Consider the following 15840-nt stretch of genomic DNA (forward strand, 5'->3'; position numbering starts at 1 on the left):
AGAGATTTCATTGCAATGTGTTAAACATATTGGAAATTTTGTGCAAGGAAACATTTTATCAATTCAACCAACTCGTAACATAAATGCAATATAAATTTCGAAATCTGAAAAATTCGTAAAATAATATAAATATGGAGATTCGAAACACATGGAAAATAATATAGGTTTCAAAATTTCCAGTTTTATTTGAAACAATCGAAAATATTTCAAGTTTAGGAGAAACTTGATTATAAGAGAAGATTTCATTAAATCGACATCCAGCTGGGAGTGTAAAGCGAAGCAGAATGAAGACAGTGGATAAAACCTGTTAACGTCGCTAATTGCATTTCGATTAGGGTCGATAACTGTGTGATGTAACTGGATTCAATACCTTTTCCCCTCTATTTTTCCAATGTCGTGGCCAACGAACAAACCGTGTATTTCCAGTAAAATGGTAGAGACAGTGTGTTGAGCAGAGGATTGGAACGTATAGTATATATCGTTGAAATGAGGTTAGGATGCGGGTCAGCCATTGGCAACGCGAAATATGTAATTCGATTGTTTCGACTGCGCGTTGTTTCTTGCGAAACAATGGATAAAACCGGAGCTATTATTAATCCCTCTCGTGATATACTTGAAAACGCTACTACTGCAAATTAAATGTATCACCGTCGGAATTATAATCCCTAATGTGAAATTGCATTAACATTCGAAACTTTAGCAACTTGAAAATTCATCGAAGATATGTATTTCATTCCGTTCTCATCTCATTGCGATATATATTATCATATTATATTGAATTTTATTCTTACTGTATTTTATACATTTTAATATAAAAACAAAGTTTTTTTTTCTTTAAGGCTATTTTCTTTTCTTAGTCAAATTAAATTGAAATTATCGAATTAAAAGTATCGGATAATTAACGACAAGTTCATTAATACGATCCTTTCGCTTGTACAACCTGTTCATTGAGAATGGGTCGTGTTATGTGAAACACCGATCGTATAAATGACTGTCCCACTTGTCTAATTAAAATTGACGCACGCCTCTTGGACAATAATAAATGACGATTTCTAGGAAGCCGGCAAACATGTTCAGCCCTAGTTAATTTAAAATTAACAATAACAATAAAAGTTTATTAATCTACCGTTGCTCGAGCAACGATAATTAATACGGTTGATTATTATCTTCATCGGCGAATTTAAATCGATCGTCGCGTAATAGTTGGGCGAAGAGCCCGCTCAAAAAATACGGCGCTGTACCGTGAAAACGTTGACACGCACGCTCGCCAGCCATCGTGGTCATCGATCATGCACCTCTTTTCTCCACGTGGCTCATTGCAACAAATGGTCGCATTAATGTCGCTTCCACTTGGCTATAATCTCATTAAATTATTGCTTCTAAATGGTTGAACTTCGTTTAAAGGTACACCAGATTTCTCGTATCTTCTTTAATAACGTATGATTTTTGCACAAAAATAGTGAAAAATGTAAAATAAAAAATGTATATTATACTGTAAATTCATTTTTAAATTGTTAGGCCTACATCAGACTACTGCCACAAAAATTCGTATGTGAATAATTTTGACATTACTTACTTTTCATTAAATAATTTTCCCCTTAAAAAGTACTTAAGAGGTGAGATTTTTATGTCAATTGAAACGTTATTAAAATAAGTGTAAATAACTTGGAAACAACTGAAGCGATATCTCATAGTGGCAAAAGGTGGTCTTTTTGGAATTTTTATGGTTTCGAATGCGAATGAAATTTTGAGGTTATTCTAACCCTGAATGGATTAATCGTTGTCTTTTTATTCCATATTTTATTCCAGGAGTCCATTCATAGCTTCTGTTTCTTTACAATTTAATTATGAGCGAGAATCAATTTGCATTCCTCTATTTTCAGCCAGGTTCACCAAAATTTTATATTTTCACACGTGGAATCGTTGGTTATTCGACAGAACTAGTTGGCAGATTCCTTTGAAGCTTCGCTGCTATCTAATCAATGGATCAAGAATACGAATGCGACTTGTTTTGCTCACAATTAGATTTTTCCTAGTTAAGAACAGTTTTATCTCCTACCACGTGACCCAGTTCCACGTGCATGCCACCGAGCAATGAGGCTGGAGGTCTCTATACCATTTATCGTTTCCAATCGTTAATTACCGCCATTATACTTTCCCTAATCTTCATTAGAAATCGATCGCCATAGAAAATTCCCTATACGGTGCATTCATCTGCATGATTACATTTTTATTTACCCTAATCATCGTTTGAAATCAAATATTCTCCGTATGGCATATTCTCTGTATTCATTTGCATGATTGTGATATTACTTTCATTCCATTTCCACTAATCTTCGTTTGTTACCATTCCGGATGGACTGTATAGGGAAAAAATAAACCTGTTAAACATATTCGTTAAGATACGAAAATTCCCTATAAAATTAGCCTTCCTGCACGATTGCAATTTTATTTTAATTTTATTTCATCTAATAAAATATATAAAATCACAGGAGTAGAGGGAAGGTGTTGTTTCGACAATTCTCATTTTGAAACTATTAATCGTCTATCCATTCCAATTCAAGAAAAAAGCCAATGCCAACTTCTAGACGAACAAACAGAAATAGAAGCAGGATGTACATCCAGGAAATTTTCCTAGATCTAGAAACCTTTTTTATATCTTTGATTTGTCTAGTAGATTTCTATTTCTAAGTTGCTATTGACCTTGATACATTATTTGTTTCGAGGTTAGTAATATGTAAATTACTGTATACAAAATGTAGAACATTAAAAAAACATTAAAATAAAAGAAGATAAACTTAAAGCGTAAAATTGAAGGTACGAGAGAAAACCATAGGGAAGGATATAAATATTTTAAAAACTAAATTCTCTTTAATAAAAGTTTGAGAAAAAAATGGAAAAAAACTGGAAAATGTTTGGAAATTCTAGACAGTCAGTAAGAAAAACAAAGACAAGACCAGGATCAAAATTACTCAGAGTTAAGAGAAATGGTGGCAAACAGATGTTTCGGGAGATTATCTGGTTGGAACGCGTCCAAAACGAGACCACGGAGAATTAGATTGCGGGAATTTTACAAAACCGTGGGGAAATCGGCTTACGATTTCTAGCCGAGGCTTAATCCGCGGAAAATCGGTCTGCAATTGGTCTTAAGTTCGACTATCCTATTCAAGCTGTTGAAAAAGTTTCGTTCCTTTCGCTCGTTTTAAAAACAAGATTCGAAATTTAAAATATAGAAGATTTTAAAAAATTGAAGAATAACAAACGGTAAAAAATATTTGAAAAAGTACAAGGTACTGACAAAAGCGCGGTTCTAGTAAAACATTAGAATTTAAGAAAATAAAGACAATAAAGATCCATATAACAAAATTTCGAAAAAGGGATTAAATATTAAAATTGATTTTTGAAATATTAAATTACAAAATAGAGCTTAGAAAATGGTAAAGAAATTTATTAATGACGTTACGATGAGAGGAATTCTCACTACGATTGAGAAAATGCACTTGAATGATGAAACTTTTAATGAGAAGTAAAGTGGAACGAGTGAGATTTCGTGTGCGTGCACGTGATATGGAAACTGTTACCGGAAACTAAAACTGGCGAACAGTAATTATCAAAACCTTACATAATTTGTGGACGAAGTTCGGCAACAAAATATGCCGGAGCCTGTACAGATGTATAATTAGTGTTGGAATTGAATTTCAAGAATCGTCACCAAAATATCAGAATCGTCAAACAAAAACAATTCAAAAACAGATTCCCATAAAAGAGAAAACGAATGTTCTTAGTGAAAGAATTAGCAACAAGCATACAACAAAGCTAGCCAAAATCAAACTATGAGCAGTTTCGTTAAAAATGTCCCTAGGAATCAAGGCCTAGTAAAATTCCAACAAAATTGTAAGAAAATTTCAGTATAAACGAACTTTTGGCAGTTTTAGCAGAATTAAACGCTAATTTAACACAATTTGATCTAAATTTGACACAAAAAGGAGCAAAGCCTCTAAGATTCTAAAAATATAAAGTTCAAAAAATAAAAGTCTAAAAATTCCTAGACGATATAGAGAGGAATTCCGTCTCGGACACGTTTTATAATACCAGATAAAGCGTGCATTTTAGAAGGAAGGTAGATTTTCGAGCTACTGAAGCTCTCGCGGGAGGAAAGCTGTCGTTCGTCAATTACAAGGAATTATTCTTAACGAAATATCACCGCATTGTCGTTGATTAACGCGGCGTACGCGCGACTGCAGATTTTGTTGGCGACGAGGAGGCCTTACAACGTAACCCTGAACTCTGGTACATCGATCTACCGCAATGCAACGGGCAGAAATACCAGGAAGCCTCCTCGTGCGAAAGAAGAACCCGGGAAAGAAGATCCTCTCGAGTGGAGAAGACCGATGAAGGTATACTTTAAACATTGACACTATGTGGCATAGTCATTATACAAAAGAATTATAAAGGGACTGATAGGAATAAAATTCATAGGCTGCTTCACTGATATTGATACGAAATATTTGCATTTACGAAATATTCGAAGGTGCAAAGATGTACATATAACAATGCATATATTAAATGCAGAGATGAATTCTTCTCGAGTTTTGTGCAAAATTTGTATGTAATCAATGCTAAGTGTGTCGAAAAGAATTCGTTTCTGCCTAATCCTAGCCGCAATCTATTAATACACGAAAATGTACAGGGTATATCACGATTTGTGGACAATTGATTGGCAATTCGAGAAGAAACAATAAAATTTGTTGGTCCGAGACCTCGTTATCAGGAAACTCGAGTTTGAAAATTTGTCAAGTAGCGCGCGTTCAGAAGCTATCATCGATCAACACCAAAATTGGAAAATAGAGAATAGCGATAACAAGTTTTTTAAAATATGCCTTGGTCTTTACCATTATTTACATCATTTTTTAAGAATGAATTTAATTGTTAATTTTAATTGAATTTTAATAATGAATTTATGATACCAGGTCGTTTGTTTTTTTTTTTTTTTTTTTAATTCATATGCATAATGAAACTCGGGAATCTAGAAATTAGTGGTGTTAACCAATTCTTCGTCTTTATCATTTTTATCGATTAAATGCACTTGGAATGAATGAAAATTATTGTAAATTGGTCAATTAATTTATCTTAAATTGTTGCAAATTGATGACGCACCGGGTGCGTCCTACATTAACAATTTCTCGAGAAAATGCGAAGAAGAAAAGAGAGTAAAAACAGATTTCTCGAAAGATCTACAATATAATAGCTCGTTAAACTGAATTTATACGGTTTCTGAGTTGCTAAGAAGCAATTTCACTGGAACAATTTTTTGCTACGAGACCGCAGGTTTGTCGGAAGTTGAGCGAAAAAATTGAATCTAACTTGCATTAAAGAGTAAACCTATTAAAACGTGGCGGGAAACGCCTGAGGCAGGGCGTAGAAGTTTCTAGAGATGGTCATAGTTCCTCCAGAGGAAAAGTGTAGGATGTAACGCTGTTTCATACTGTGCAGAACAAAGAGTATCTTTCAGTTGCTCTACCACGCTCCCTCCTTTAAAATTTCATTCATCCGTATTCTTTAGAAGACTCGCTATCTAATCTCTTCGCTTTGTTTCTGCTTATTATGCAATTTTTAAGCCACAGTATCTTATTTTATTGTCAAATTTGATTTTATTTTATCATCAATCCTGATAATTCCACGATATAATTCATTTTTATCAATTTTCCTGGGACCAAGGACAGCAAAATCAAGTAAATTTTCACTGAATATACAAAATTATTTTCCGAATATATAGACTACAAGAATTTGAGAGAAAAATAAAAATATTATTTATCATAGGACTTGTAAATTGAAAATTATATATTTATATTAATATAAATATCTAATTTACAAATATATTAATATAAAATTGTATATTAATTTCACAATGCCTGTGTTTTACACGTTATTTTACTACTTGATCCTTAACTTTTCATCGAATGATTAAAAACCTGAATGTAGAACAAGTGGATGGAAGCCTGGCAACAATTTTCCAAGCCGAGTAACAACGGATTAGAAGCAAATTGCTCTGGCTAACATTCGCTGGCTAACAAGAGAACAACCAGATGGAAGAAGCGAAAAAGTATTAATGAGAAATAATCGCAGAGAATGGGAAATACGTTTTACTTCATCGTGGTAATGGGTGGAGCCTAGGCAAAGCCGTCCAACCGGAAGTCTGCTGCTGGAGATTATCCTTCCAGCCGACAATTTCACAATCATCAACATAAAAAAGAAGGAAAGGATGAAAGAGAAGAACAGGAAAAGATTTCAACGAGCAGTAAAAACTGTTTTATCACTTAGAAACCCGGTTTTCATAAATTAGCAAAGCTGTTAAAAGCGGATAAACAGCAGATGAATAATAAAGAACGAATGCGAAGAAGTATAAGCCAAATCCTATTTCTAGGCAGAAAAAAAACCGAAAGAAACCATTGTAGTTGTAAGATATATATATATATATATATATATATATATATATATATATATATATATATGTACTTTTATCAATCACTATATGTATATAGTGCTCGTTAAAAGCACTATAAATAGACATTTGATCTGTGTGTGTATCTACGAAATTCGTGAAATTATTTAAAGTGTGTAAAATTGATTTAGTGGAGAGGTTATATTGTAAAACGTTCAGATAGCTTCGGTGGCGCTTTGTAAATTGATCTTTAGTGCTTGCACTAAGCTCTGCCCTCCTACTTTTACCCGATAGTGTATGTGGCACGCGATTGTTCCGGTTTGCACGTCGACCGACTGATATTCATGCCGGAACGTTTCGCTATTTTTCCGTCGTGTTTTTTCTCCCCTGTACTTTCGAACGTTGCCACTGATTATACAGGACATCCACTTTTAATGGATCTGCTATGTCGAAGCATTGAAATTATTTGTGCTATCGATACCAGAAGGAGAAATTATCACTCCTCGATCTATTGTATCGCAAACTTTCTCACGGTTTCTACTCACCTTATTATGTAAATCTTATCTTTTTATACAGTTATCTCTTAATTTTTCGTAATAATTTTTGTCTTCTGTGACTTAGCAAAGTTAACAAGTTAGGTCACAACATCGATGCAATTAGAATGAAAGCAATTAGTATCAGGTTCGTACCAGTATTTTTTCCACCCAATAACATGTTTCGTTTAATAAGTTTGATTTGATAGAATCACGTACTCCGTCGTCTCGTTTGAAGATTTCAACGAGTTTCGTGAAAAGCTTCAACGCTGATTCTGTACAAGTGGTTAATACCTAACTCTTACGCCATTCTTCACGTTCAATCGTGTTTCATTCTGTCAGTCTTTGATTCTAATTCGACTGTACTTAATTTACAACTAGGGATCTTAACTTTCAATGGATGTGTATCATTGAAAGTTACAGTAATATTAAGTGCTCAGAGTATTATACCGATGGATGGCTATAGCAAAAGTTTAACAAAATTTGAGGAATGAAAAATTCAATTAATTAATCATTTTATGATATCTGACTTTATTTTGTAAGCTATACTTTGCAAGTTAAGTGTTGTTAACCTAAAAGATAAAGAATTAAGAATTACCTAATACTATTAGCTTAGGTTAGGTTACTTAATTCTTTATCTACTACCATTAAGTTAGGTTAGGTTACTTATTTCTCAATTCTTTGTCATTTCGGTTAATTTTACGTTAAGAACCATTTGATAACCTTTATCTTGCGAAGTACAGCTTACAAAATAAAGTCAGACATCCTAAAATTAATTTAATCAATGAACATTAATTTCATCGAAAACGAAATGTGCTCTGAATAAATTTTATTGTATATGTTCGACTTATTTTTACATATAGAATTGCCCTTTTGCCAGCTGCGCCATAATTATTGGAACACTACGTGTTATTTATTCGAAGCTTTCTTATAGTTATGGATGTAGGAGTAAATAAAGAAGTAGTGTAGCGATTCCATGATTATCTTAAGCAGCATAACTAAGTTATATAGTTATAGGTATGAAACCAGATATTTAATTCAGGAATGGGTATGAACGAGTGCGCGGCCAGACGCATGAATTCATACTTGACCCGCTTGGAAGTCGGTCTTTCAAGAATAAAAATCAAGAAACCCTGCTAAAAATTCACAGAAGGCAGCGTTAGGCTGGTCCTAATTGAGGATTTTGTGGCTTTCTTTGAAAACCCGCCCTTCCACCTTGAATCCTACTTTTTGTTCAAAACACTTCGGCCCACAAGTATAAAAGAATTGTGTAATTACCTTTTCCTAACCTAAAAATATTTCAGTCAACTTCTCACAGTAGCCTCGATGAATTTTCACTTCTTTATGATTCGATTTCTGCGCGATCATAATTATTTGGAACATATTTCATATACAAATCGAGTCACAATGAAATAAAAGTCCGATGTGAATGGCTTAAGAGAATAACTATAATTCATAAATAAACTGAGCGATAGAAACAGTTCATGTTCAGAAAAGGTTAAGTGAAATGTCCCCAGATGAATCTTTAGGTTAAGAAAAGTAACTATTATGTATACAATTCTCACGGAGCTTTTGCTTTACGTTTCTAGTAAAGATAATTTAGATAAGAATCAAATTATAAATTACAGAATGAAGAGTCCACTGAACAATTTCTAGATTAGGAAAAATAAAATTGCCTGAGCAATTGCTGTTCGAAATAACCCATTGAAAATCCACCAAACTCGAATCAACATTATCAGTTCCTCCATTACAAGCCATTCAGACAATCGACGATTATTCTCTTAAGTATAGGGCAAATCATCCATAGAAGCAGATATTAGGATAATAATCATGGAATACGATTAATTAGTAAGAAAAGGAGGTATCCGTTACACGGTTCCTGAATAAACAAGGAAAATACGGATTACCGGAAATGGCTGAGGAGAATAGCTGCCTCGAATAATCGCACAGACTCGAGAAGTCGGTCAATTAACAGGAATAGGTTCGCACAATGGCTGGTTTCGCGTGAAGCAAGGTAGAGTACTCCGAGCAATTTCACGTTAGCACTGGATCCCAGCGTTCATTTAAAAAAAATACAGTGGCTCACGATAGTATTCGAACATTTACCATAGTAGTTGTAAAATATTTGAATACAGCATGAATAGTATCAAACATATAGTTAATGCTAATAAAGATGGTTTTACTGTACATATACCACCAGCCATAAATATTGGAACACCTGACAATATTTAATAAAAAATGCATTCTTTTCATTGCTTGTATTTTCTAATTATACCTCATAATGTAAAAAAGCTTATTAAAATAGAATTTAGTTGAGTTCTCCAATCGATGTAACAAATAGGTGTCCTAATACTTATGACCTGCAGTGTACAATGCATATAATATATTCACAAATTATTTGTATAGGTATTCGAATATTATCATAAACCATTAAATCAAATAATCCCACAGAAGCCAGTTTCTGCATCATATTTCTTCTCTTTCATAGTATTTGGATCATCAACCAATGAAAACTGTTGCCTTTCACAATGGAAAATGTTTCACGTTTTGTAAACGACCAGGGACCAATTTAATCCTTACATTATCGTCCCACTTTCCAGTTTATCACTCCAATTTGGTGCTCCCACTAGATCTGAATATGCCATCTACTATTTATTCATCACGGACCATTTGCTTCTTTATTTTGTTTGCTCTTCTATTTTATCGTGGTCAGGAAAAAATTGACAAGCATATATGCAGAGATGCAATCAAGCGGTCATATAACAAACTTTCGTTCGATAAAAACCTTCCTCTTTTCTCCATTTTTACTTCTGTTTCCTTCGTCGTTGCTCTTTCAAATCGACCTTTTTCCTCTTCTTTTACTTTTAACGACAAGCATGAGCTATCATTAAGAGGTATTTCTAGAAAAACTTGTCTGCAAAATTGTCTCTTCAACTTAATATTCTCAACTCCCCCCCCCCCCATTTGTCCTTGTTTTTGTGTTCCAAATTCTGGCAGTGGCATATTACTCTCTACTTTCTTCATTTCAGGGAATTATGTGGATGATAGAAGAAATAAAATTATTTTGTTATCGTTTGGTTGAAATTTCTTGGACATTATATAAAATTGATGTAGTTTCAAAATAGGAGTTCTACATGTATTCTGCATTTAAATTCTAATTCTTAGATTTAAGTTTCTATTTTATATATATATATATAAATAATTATTCAATTAATTATGTATTAAAAATATAAACTCAGGTTACATTAATAGAATAAATGTGCTATTGATTTTGTTGACATCTTAAGCTTACAGTTTGTATGTTTCAATTTCTGAATGGTAAAGGTAGAAATTCTATATTCTAAATTTAGACCTTTCGTATTTTATTCTCCTTGATCTAAAATTGGATCCTCTATGTCTAATGTAAACTCAGGCTATTTCAATAGGGTAAATGTTATTGATTTTGTGGACAATCTAAGCTTAGAATTCCTATACTACAATTTCTTCATATGTTAAATGTGCAATGTGTTGATATTCTAAATTTGCATTTCCTAAATCTCTGTATTTAAATCATCTAATGAAGTCTTGCATTCTAGATTTAAATCTCCTATATTTTAGTACACACTATGAATCTTCTATATTCCAAATAAACCAGTCCTCTTGAGTCTCCAGGTTTCAGACCAGCAAGATCACAGACATCTCAAAAACTGAACAGAAAATCAATAAGCTGAATATTGCAAAAATTCTTTACAAGCTCCTACTTCTGACAAATTGAAGCGAAGAATCCTTACCATATAAAACCTGACTTCTAAGGAGATAAGCACAAAAACCTAATTTTCTCAATATATCGATTATTGGACTTGCCCTATTTTGCAATTCATGTCTTCAATTTTAAGCCCAAAAGAGAATAATAATTCCTTTGGATATTTACTACACGAAACCTGACATATATTAAAGGATAAGCACAAAAAGCTGATTTTGTCAAAATATTGGTTGATGAACTTATGTTATTTTGCAATTCACGGTTTCAATTTGAAGCCCAAAAGAGAGTAATAATTTCTTTAGATATTCATATAGAGAAATTTGTCATTTAACGTGAAATGATCATAGTTGAAATAAACAAAATGTAAAGAGGCTACTGTTGCGTGCAAAGGAACATTTTTATCACGTTCCCGACGCATCGAGACAAGTCTTTCGTGTTTACGACGAGCGGCTTAACTGTTTGGTCGATCGGTCACGGAAATACGATAGCCTGGACAGGGCCGTTTAATGTCACTGCCAGGTATTACTGGAAACGAGAGTGCTAGACATCGGACAGATCGAAGAGGACCTTCATAGAGATGTTCCACTGGGAATATGCGAAGGAGAAGAGCACTGTTATATTGCCTAGCCTTGGGACACTTGATCCCAGAACAACTGAAATAATTATCACACTAATTGGTATCTTATTTGAAAAATCTTTTTAGGATGGAAAATAGATAATAACTTTGAAGGCTAATTAAATAAATAGGAACGAACTTTACTTTAGCTTTACTTTGACATAACAAGGACTGTGAAGAAATTACTTTTTGTATAAATAGGATAATTTAAGTTGAAGGAAAGTGACAGAAGATAAATTCCAAATATTACCAAGTCTGTAGTTACATAAAATTTTGTGAATGGAAGAATTATAGAAGAAAAAGACCAAGTCTAACAATTATCTAATTCGTTTCCATAACTTTCTACTTATTAATGAGAAAAGCTGTCAATATTTCTTCAAACCTATATTTTAATAATATTTTCCCAAAAGATCTGTATCTCAAAAAATGTTGATGAAAGTCATCTAAATTTCCTCAACGTTAGACTTATAAACCGTGAAACTAAAAATGATATCAAGTCATTTTTCACAGCTTTTCAATTTCAAAACCCAGCGAAATTTCTTCAGAACAAGGTTTTCTCCTGTGTATTTCTCAAGAAATTAATCTGAAATTAACGACAAGAACAAGTTTCTAGCCCCTCGGAGGGAAACATTGGATCTTTTGCACTTTCTTCTATTATCCGTCGCCTCAGTTCTTAAGGAAAGTTTGACATGCTTCGTTCCATCGACGTGTAAGAAGGAAAAAGAATAAGATGTCGTTCCTCATCAGCCGACCAGACTAAATTCGAATCGAAACTCCTCTTCAATTATTCCCTTTCTTCCCGTTTCATGGATCATGCAATGCCGCCGCCTGTCGCAAATTAACCAGCTTTCTTTATTTCAGAATGATATATTATATATATGTATAGGTTCGTGCTACGTCTTCGAAAGCAAGGGAACGTCAAAGTTAATGGAGAGAGGATCATAAGCAAGAGAAATAGTTCTCTTTTCTACTGTTTACTACTGATCTAAAATTAGACATCGCGAAGGAGATCACAGTGCACGCGATGGACTGCTTCTTTTCTGGAAATATCACCTCTGTGATAACACATTGTGAATTGTTGTAACTGAGTGGATGTCTTTCAAGGCGGTTTTGTAGAGAATTGATTAGGGTCAATGGTATGAAATTGGAAAACAAATAGTGATCAAATTTATGAAATTTCTTGGCAATTAAAATGATTTCCAATAGATAGCAGATAATTTGTTAAGAGTTGCCTTCTTCCCTTGATTTTAGGACTATATCTCTATCTTTATTCCAATGAAGATTCCTAAAGTCTAACTTCTTGTTTCCTGGCCTTAGTGCCTCTGAACAAATATAAAAACCAGGATCCTCCTCTAGAGACACTTAGACCATCCTATATAAAGCTCAAAGCTAAGCAAACAAGACTATCAACACCATTTCTCTACATTCCAACTTTCTTATGCCAGACAAGAATTACCCCAATAAGTGTGTCTTACTTTATCACATTCCCTTTCAATCATCCGTAGTCATTAACTACTTGAAAGATCTCCATAAGACAAAGCTCGTATAAGACTTAGCTTTTTGTAGAGGCTTAGAACTCGTAATCTTTCTAAAAAAGAAAGCACCAAAACTGATCCAAGTCTATAGAAGTCTGTCCAACACTATTCGACAAAGAGTACAACCAATTAATAGAAAATGACAGAATAAGGTACTTACCTCGTCTCGTCTACCCCGTCGTCGCGGTCACCCTCCTCTGCGTCCACGCCACAAGGAATCACAGTTCACGGTGGAGTGGTACGAATTGGTACACTAATCCAAAACGGTCATCGGAACTAGCTGAGTGATCCTGGACGTGTAACACGCCAGTTGTGCTGCCACACGTAGCAGGGGAACGCGAACAGACGAGGATAACGATGGTACAACGGAGGACGAAACCAGCTACACTCTCTCCGTTTCTAAATGCACATATATACCTATCTATCTATCTATCTATAAGCCTATCGGTCTAGATTTGATCAGACTCGCACGATATGACCCATCAGTCTCTCCTATCCTTGCACTAGGTACGCTGGCTCTTCTTCTTCTTCACCATTCAGTCCAGCTTCGTCTATTCTAGCTAGTTCAGACCAGCTAAGTGATCCACAGCTACGAGAAAATGATATTTTATGATATGTTTGGTTCACCAACGACGGTCGTCCAGCCGGATTTCCTCCCTTCCTTATTGGGCCTTTTTTCTCTTCTTGTCTTTGCCCTCTTTTTCTGTTCTTCCTCAGCTTTTTGTTCTTGCTTGGTTGGTGTTATTTGGTGTCAGCTCGCTGGTCGGCTGTTTAAGTGAGAAAAACGTAGCTGCCGCTTTCTAAACTAACGAAAATTCCGGCACACACGACTCTCTCTCGCTCTCGCGCTCGCGCTCACACACGGCTCCCGATGCTGTTGGCCAGAGTCACATTTTAGTGCGACACACACGGGTGGCGGTACTCCGTGGGGCTGCGCTCTCTCTCAGCTTGCCTCCGTCTCTGTCCGCCTTGGTCGAGCCTCTATCCCGCCCCTAGACAACCGACCCCACTATCGCGAATCCCCACCTGCGTGCAACCCCCTGACGATACACCCCCAACAGAGTGGTGGTGATGGTGGTGGTAGCTATAGTAATGATGGTTTAGACCTCTTCATGGTATCGGTTTGCTCATGAAAATATCGTTTTCAGACCCCTGGTAGTGTAACCAGCTACATTGTTTGTTGTGGATTTATTGGTACTACAGGAACACCTGGAAAATGATTTGGTATTAGTACATTATTGCAAGTAAACTTTTATAATTGTAGTATATCTATGGCATGGTATTTTAGTATTATAATACCATCCATGGTATACTGAACAAATAAATAACAATAGTTCAGTACAATATTAGAAGTATATTAGTACTTTAGCATTAAGTATGTTTTTTGTTCATTATTCTTTAGAACTGGGATGATAGTTCCACAGAAAAATTGTAGAGTGTGTCAAGTTATTTCCATCACTAGCACCCCCTGAAACACCCCTGCCAAATGATACACCACTGAAGCCTCACCATGCTTCCCCTCCACAAACCAATAAAACCCGGTAGTGTACTATCTCCAGGGGCACCCTGTTCCCTAAAATATTCTACAAATCTCCTGTACAAATAAATAGGGACCTGCGAACATTAGAAAGCACTATTTGAAGCATTCAGCTGAGAAGATCTATATGACTCTATTCTTCCTCTATTTTTCCATTCAACGTAATTATTCGTAATCACACATAAGTACCCATATAATTGCCTATTATTATAGCAGCTATTACTATACAAAGGGAGTAGTTTAATATCTCGTATGCAACGTGGTACCTCCTCGGAATTAATTAATTACTAAAGTCGTCTCGGAGAAGTCCCTTTTCAAAGAGATAATTCCAGCGGTCAGATCCACCAGTTGCTGTAAACGACCATCCAGTCCGAGGAACCTCTTCTAAATAGGAACCTGTAAACGACCCGATATTTGCATAACTAAACCGGTACCATGGTGCAATTTATTTTTAAAATAGCTGAACGTTGTGATTGTCAGCATTTGCAGACGATCCTCCCTTAGACTAGGAATTTTATCCTGGCCCAAAATTCACCCGCTCCCCCGACGATTATCGATTGACCAAACTTTCACAATCCCTTTAAACTTAAACTGTTGAAATATTCACACGGTGGCTCTTCGATGTTGTTCGAGATAGAGCGACTGCATTGAAGTAATTAAATTCGAAGAATTGAGCTTGCCAGATCATCGATAGAAAATTCAGATAATTAAGATGGAAAATTTGAAACAAAGAGATCGATCAAGTTCCTCAACCCCTTTGTCAATAGCATAGAAGAATTCTACGGTGATCTAAAGATCGATTATTTTGGGATTTTTGACTTGGAAAAATGTCCAATTTCCATATTTCAGGATTTTCACGCTTCCAATTTCTAAACTTGGAAATTTTCAAGTTTCCAATCTCCAGAGCTGGAAATGTCCAATTTTTCATAATTTTCAAACCGGACAACGTTGAAGTTTCCGATCTTCAGACTTGGAAATTTTCAAATTTCCATTTGCCAGACTCGAGAAATTCTAATTTCCAATTTTCTAATCTGCAGATTTTCAAATCTCCAACTTCCAGGCCTGGGTATTTCTGAATTTCTAATTCTTCAATTTCTGTACCCAAAAATCTCCAAATTTCCAGATGCAAAAAACGAACTCCCTAAAATTCCTTAATATCACTCACATTGACTAGCTTGGACCCAACAATAAATTGCTGGCTAAGTAATTTCTAACTAACTATTTAAAATACAAATAATACAATAGTGGTATGGAACCCAAAAAACAGTACGTGTCTGTGGCATCCCCAGAAAAGCGGCAGCTTATCCCCGTCGAGCAAGCCACCCCTGCCGCATCGTGGCTTCAAGAGCACCCCCGGCTCAATAGTGTACGCAGACGTGCTATCTAGATACGTCTATCTAGAGACCGTGTCTGCCTTCCTGGCCCTGGTTAAATG

At 35.1% G+C, this 15840-nt stretch overlaps 1 protein-coding gene across 1 annotated transcript in view; it reads right to left on the reverse strand.

Annotated features, from left to right (window-relative positions):
- Positions 1-13869, reverse strand: part of LOC117214465 (probable cationic amino acid transporter) — a 63400-nt gene extending 49531 nt beyond the window's left edge. The window contains exon 1 of the mRNA XM_033460594.1: positions 13029-13869. The gene's annotated coding sequence lies outside the window, so the exon portion shown is untranslated. The remainder of the gene's footprint in view (positions 1-13028) is intronic.
- Between the last annotated feature and the right edge of the window lie 1971 nt (positions 13870-15840).

The sequence above is a fragment of the Bombus bifarius genome, unplaced genomic scaffold, assembly GCF_011952205.1.
Source record: "Bombus bifarius isolate JDL3187 unplaced genomic scaffold, Bbif_JDL3187 scf7180000009200, whole genome shotgun sequence".
Taxonomy (NCBI): Eukaryota; Metazoa; Arthropoda; class Insecta; order Hymenoptera; family Apidae; genus Bombus; species Bombus bifarius.